The sequence below is a fragment of the Delphinus delphis genome, chromosome 6 (assembly GCF_949987515.2).
Source record: "Delphinus delphis chromosome 6, mDelDel1.2, whole genome shotgun sequence".
Classification (NCBI taxonomy): domain Eukaryota; kingdom Metazoa; phylum Chordata; class Mammalia; order Artiodactyla; family Delphinidae; genus Delphinus; species Delphinus delphis.
Genome location: NC_082688.1, coordinates 48,725,164 through 48,732,260, shown reverse-complemented (window position 1 = coordinate 48,732,260; position 7,097 = coordinate 48,725,164).

The following is a 7,097-nucleotide window of genomic DNA, read 5'->3' as shown; positions in this document are numbered from 1 at the left end:
CCACAAGTCTCCAGCGTGAACCCTCTGCCCTTTCAGGTTGGCTGCCCAGGGCTCTCCCAGTGAGTTTTATGTGTTCTCATGGCTATGCATTTGTTTTGCCTGGGACTCCAGCCCTGGAAATATCTGACCCTCACCTCCTATCTTTTCAGTCCTGCATATTACTTTGGGCCCTGCTAGGCTACAAATACTCATTCTTACCTCTTACTTCTAAGGGCATCTCTCCTCTATTCTGTGCAGAGTGTCAGAGTACATTACGTAGCCCAATAGCCCAATTTCCTGCCCTAATGTGAAAAACATCCACACGTTGCCTTCCTGGTGGCCACGGTGCTTCTACATGAACACTTTTAGTGTTGATGAGCTAAACTTGGGCTGCTCATCCCGTTTTTTCAGCAGCTCTAATTAAATAACTGCAATGTGTAATTATCTTTTTAGTCACGACAGTCTTGCCTTTTTAATAAAATTTTCAGTTCTTCCAGAGGAACAAAGTACCAGCTGGAAAGGCATTGATTGTACTTGTGCCTACAATTTCATGACATTAGTAGTTAAACCATTGCTACCACTTTTTCTTTTCTTTCACCTTCACCATTTCTTGGGGGGAGAGGACTTGCCATTACAGAGCTTGTGATTATTGTGACCATGCCTAGAGCAGAAATAAGGCAAAGAAAACCCTCTTGATTGATGTCTATTTTTTTTTTTTTTTTTGGCCACAGTGCACGGCATGTGGAATCTTACTTCCCTGACCAGGGATCGATCCCACTCCCCCTGCATTGGAAGCGTGGAGTCTTAACCACTGGACCACCAGGGAAGTCCCTGGTTGATGTCTATTGATACTTAAGCCAACTTCACTTAGGCCACTTTAGATTAAACAGTATTTGAATTTTTGAAAAGAAAAATTCTACTGCAAAACTTTTACTCCTTTCTCTCCCTTTTGGTGTATTCTTCCAGTCTTTTTACTATTTATATACAAATATATCCATACCTATACACTTGGTTTAGTTTTTATAAAAATTGGGATTACACTCTATATGCTGCTTTGTATTTCCTTTTAAAAAGACTTAACAATATACCAATGACACTTTTTCATGTCAATGTACAAAGATTTAATTATTTTTAATGGCTCCATGCGGTGGCACAATTGATCTATATTTTTCTCCTATTGATCAACATATTTCCAATTGATTCTTGAATTCTGATCTCTTTACCTTAAAAGATATTTAAAAAGATAGGTGTGTGTGATAGTGTGACCATCACACTCCTATTCACAAATTCGGGTTAAATTTTGCCACCCCCAAATTTATACGTTGAAATCTTAGCCTCTAGCACCTCAGAATTTGACCTTATTAGGGAATAGGGTCATTGTGGACACAATTAGTTGAGATAAGGTCATACTGGGGCGGGATGGGTCCCATACTGGTGTCCTTCTAGAAAGGGAATATTTGAATACAGACCACAGGGAGAACATTCTGTGAGGATGAAGGTAAAGGTCAGGGTGATGCTTCTATCAGCCGAGGAATATGCCAAAGATTGCCAGAAACTCACCAGAAGCAGGAGAGAGGCCTGGAACAGATTCTCCCTCACAGCCCTCAGAAGGAACCTATTCTGCCAATACCAGATCTTGGACTTCCAGCCTCCAGGTCTAGATTCAATACATTTCGGTTGTTTAAGCCACCCAGTTTGTGCTGTTCTGTTAGGGCAGTCCTAGCAGATTAATACAGTCTGTAAAAAAAAAAATTGTTTAGTGCCCGAGGTAAAGAATATTGGGGCAACAGTTCATGAATTTGAGTGAAGGCCTTTCTAGGGTGTCTGCATTGTGTCATCATGTCTATCCGATGATATATTGTAAGATAATGACTGTGACACAGCCCAAGGCTTCTGGGAAACGGTTCATACTATAAAAAAGTAATGTGCTGTACGTTAGGGCAGAGGCCAAGTTAACGACCAGGGATCAGCCATGGTGAAAAGGAAATAATTACTGAGAACTTTCCACAGACAAGGGTGTGGTAATCCAGGCCTTTCTATGGTAAGCTGTCTTCCGGCTTTTAATCAAATTGGGTAATGTAAAAAAGGAAATGATGATATATTATCTCTAGAGAATTTAGTCTTTCTCTACCTCCATTAACACATCCTTCAAGGAAGCCCCATGTTGGTCTAAATTTGAGATTTTGGCAGCAAATGATGGTTGACCTGATTTTACAGGAAATCTGAGGGCACATGATTGAATATTGTATGTGTTACATAAATGTGCAGAAAGCTATGCCAGCCATTCCATTTTCAAAAAATTGACCAGACAGAGCCAGTGGGAAATGTAAAGATAAAGGTGCTCACTGGAACAAAGCCTCATTCTCAACATCAGGGTCCACGTTGGAGATGCAGCCCGTGAAGCTGGGGCTGCTTAGAGGTTCTAACCAGGGTGAAGCACTGTAACATTTGGGTGCTTATCAAATTAACGTTCCCCTCACCTTTAAAAATTGTGAATCACTATATTGTACACCTGTAGCTTATACAATATTGTACAGTAACTATGCTTCAATTAAAAAAAAATAATGTCCCCCTTACGTGGAATGTCCTCCTCCTATCGACTAGTTAAACTCCCCTTGTTTTTCAGGGCACATTCTGGTGTAGCCTACCCCATAGGGCCTTCCTTGCCCTGAGCCACAGAGCACTGTCACTCCTCTGAACCTATAGATTCTTACTTTTCATACTCTATTTCTTAGGCGGCGAAATGGTAATTACAAAACAATATATGATTACACTTTATTACAGTTAGATTTAAAACTCCACAGGGGCAGGGCCTTTGCCTGCTTTATTCACCTTGGCACACTACTGGGCACAGAGTAGGTGCTCAGCAAATATTTTTTAAAATAAAAGACGGTACATATATGTGTTCTGCAATTTCTTTTCCCACTATTATTTGAAGTGAAAATATTTGTGCTGGACAACAACACCCCTTCTCTGCTGGCTAGATATGACCCACAGACCACCAGTTGCAGCCTCTGCTCTACAAGTAATTTATGGAGCCCAAGGCAATTGTCTCTCTGTACCCCAACAATTCTTGGCATGAGAATGGTAGAGATCACATGGTGGCAAATAAATGCACAAGGAAGTCCAAGTCATGTTTTGAACTACTGAGTTTTTTTTTTTTATTGCAAAACATTTGTTACAGAAATTTCAGAAAGTTTCTCCCATAGTATCTGCCAACCTTTGCTTTGAATTATATATCTAAATGAACAAGCTCAAAGTGCACTGTGAATCCAATAAGAGACCTTTAAAAAAGAACAATTCCTCTAAGGATTTATATATATTTATAATGTCGATAGATATGCAAACCACTGTCTATCTATACACAAAGAACGAAAAGATGTATATGTCTTTAAGAAACCCAACTGCAAAATTGTTTATAGGAGTTCATTTAAAAATGATATCTGAATAATTTTCCCCATTATAAACTATGGTTAGAACGTTTACAAATGAGAGTCTAACTTCTGTGTTATGAAACGGCTGTGAGTACAGTACACTGCATGGACTGTTCTGCACAGCAGGAGCAGCAATAAAAACTCAGGTCAGACACTGTAGTGACAGGAAGCGGACAAGCCTCGATACAATGCTACGGTACTCTTCTTCTGAATCTCCCGCACAAAGATCCTGAGTTTAGGTACAGAATGATGCAGCTAGCAAATATACATGCACATATCATTTGGGAGAACAGAAAGAACCCTGAGTAGGGTGAGTTTCTTTCCCTCCCGCCTCCATTCTCAGTGTATTTTGTGTATATACTCACTAAGTTGGAATCAAGAATATGATCCTGGTTGGCTCTGATTCAGAGGTCCCAAACTATTGCCTCTGGGACTGAAAGCTGCTGGCAAACACGTTTGTTTGGCTACCACAGTGTTTGCACATCTGAAAGTGAATGTCTTTGCAGCAGGACACATGTTCTCTCGTGCCCTACAAACCCAACTCCTTCCTGTTGTCTTTCGCCAGCCCAGTTGACACACTTGTGTTCTGGATTCAGTCCCTCCACATATTTGAGTTTGCAACCCCACAATCTAGATGCAGATGGCCGGTGCTGATGACATGTGAGAAGCTGGGGTGAAGATGTGAGGGTTGGGATTCAGACAGGCAAAGAACTGATGAGGTTGATGCAAACACCAGCCAAGTTAGGAGCATGTGGGGTAGAGTTGCGCGGTGGATGAAAAGTCAGTGGGACGGTGAGGGCTGGACAAAGTCTGAATGTTTGTAACCACTGTTTCAGTTTACTGTGCCGGTGTCCAGAGGGTATTGAGGTAATAGAAGCAAGAGTCAACTGGTCTGGCAAAAAACACCTTGTGCTGGGCCAAGAGAAAGGAAGAAAGTTAAGGGGGTGAAGAAGGCTATGCATCCAGGCACAAGGCTGAACACCCCTCTGTGTCCCACAGCTCTCAGCAGCCTGCCTGCTCCAGAGGAAGGCCTGGGTCAAGGTTGGCATTGATGCTCATCAGAAAGCCTATGGCCTTCTGGCCACACATGTCCTTTTCACTTCCCAGCACACAACACTGTGTAAATAGGCAATGGCCTGAAGGTTTAATGGGGCCAGCAGACTAGGTAAGTTAGGGGAGGGAAAATTCACCTCACTCTTACCGCCGTCGGGATTACTTGGCCACCAAATTCCTCTCTTAGATGACATGTAGAAACGGTCATGTGTTGATTTCATTATCAGCGATCAGTGCAAGGAATTCATCAGAGAAAAGGTAACACAACTACATTCTCAAACGAATTACAAAAGAAAAGGAAGAAAAATCTTGTTTTCCTTAAATCAGAACCAACCCCTCCTTTGGTTGACTCTAATCTGAGAAAGAGACTGTTTGACAGGTAAAAAGAAGCGAAAGCTTAGGCCAGTGCAGGCTGAGAGAAAAGTTCTCTCTACTCGTTGAGAAGCCATCATTTATAAGATGTGTAAATTGTGCAAATTGGTCCCTCTCTTGTCCAGATGTTGAATGGCTTCTAACAATGAAATGGTGATTTCCTTACAAGGCAAACTCTTCAGAGTCACCCAGTGCTCAATCACACACCCAGTCACCCATCTCTCACCCTCCCCTGGGCCAGGCTCACATAGAAGGTGAAAAAAGCCCCAAGGTAGGAGCGTGGTCATATGTTGTCCACTGGATTCATTCATACTGATATGTGGATTTCTACACTGTCGCAAATGGACTTCTCCCTCTCATCTCTGTTTTAGCAATTTGCACCTAATGGCCCTAAAGAATCAGAAACATGCCTTTCATATATCACAGATGCACCAACACCTAGACCTTGGTAAACCCAAGTGGTATTGGCTAGCTATATCCAGGTCTCGCATAGCTATAGGCCCTGTGGTTAATACTTTAGTCCATATTATTTGTTCAGAGCTTAAAAAAATAATAAAAAATCCTTGGTTGCTTTTTTGTTTTTAATTAAAAAAACTGGACATAATCCCCAAACAGTGTAAGAAGCCCGACATTTTGAGTGAGTTCCTAAGTGGTTTAAGTGTCACAGCAGGCAACAGTAAAATGTTAAGTGCCTTTAAAAAGTCAAAAGAAATGCATAAAGCAGTGCATGCATTTTGTTGCCACAAAATTAAGACTGGATTTGGAGCGGGATTATTTCATTTAAGTCACATTACTATTATTAAAGAATAGTGAGCTATAATGCAATATCTAGAACAAGGATATAACCACCTACACACTAGCATCACTTTATCTAGAAACAAACATATCAGTGTTACTACATGAACATATTTATAAAATACTGTACACTGCTTCCACGTTGGGTTAGCAGATGTAAACAAACACCTAATTCAACTGGAGCTTAAAATACTATTTTCAGTTCATTTGTCATATAGTCTTTTGTATAACATGCCAGTTTGTCTTTCACAGAATCACAACTTGCCTACCACAGCTCACAGGGCTGGTTAGAAGATGCACATCAGCTTATACAAATATTTTACAGTGGTCTATGGGAATGTGGAAAACATAAAGCAGATCAGGAACAAAAGTGCCCATTTCACGAGGATGCTAAATAACATGGAATTGGGAACATCATTAATCCTTGCAACATGTGCTTCTTTATTGAATGTTACAGATTTGTAAATGATTATAAAGCTGTCCTGTAACGTTCATTAATACAACCACATGCTACAACTATGCTGAGTTAAACACGGGTTACATATATGTTTACATGTGTTTTATAATACAGCATTGCCCCATACACACTGAATGGTATAGCCTATAGATATAGCATGATCGATGACTGGATAATATTTATTATCATTACAGAAGTTAAACAGCCTAAACATTCAGAAAGATTAGACTGTACAGCCTCAGAAACTAGAATAAATGTGCTATCCAGTTATCTACCATAATATTATCTATAGAAACCATCTTTTAGAATACATTTGAAACATTCAGAAGAAACACATTTTGTGTTCTTGCAAGTACATTTTTCTCATTCGATTATTCTGATATATATTTTTTAAAGGGGGAACTTTCAAAGTATATAATATCCTAGACCTGGAAGCTTAGACTTAAAAAAAAAATCCAGTTCTGTAAAGTGCTGCATTCTGACCCCTAATACACCTTCTGGCTGGAGAAATACTCAAACTAGTCACGGCAATTACACTCAAGCTTTCCAGCTTCACTGAAATCCATTAAGCAGGAGGTTTCTAAGTATAAGTATAAAGTATGTTGGTTAATCAGGAATTTCCACGGTCATTTTCATTAAACATCCTTACTTCTTTTCTTTTTCAAAAGGACTGAGTAATTTAGAACAAATCATGACATATAGTAGTATACAAAAATTGGCACCTTAGAAGCACATGATTAAACCAAAGCTATTTACTTCCTTGAGCGCTCTATGACTTTATTTACATTCCTCAATAACTTGCTGCTCACGGGCTGCTTAATTCACAGAGACAGGTAATTAACGTCCCCTCGATCAGGGACATGGTGAAATAAATGAGCTGGACACAAGCTGACTGTACAAGGCCACAGAATCAATGCCACATCGGTGTGCAGAACACCCAGAAATGGAAAGAAATGGATGGAAACATAATACACATGTAAGTGCACAGGAAAGAAATGGCTCATGAA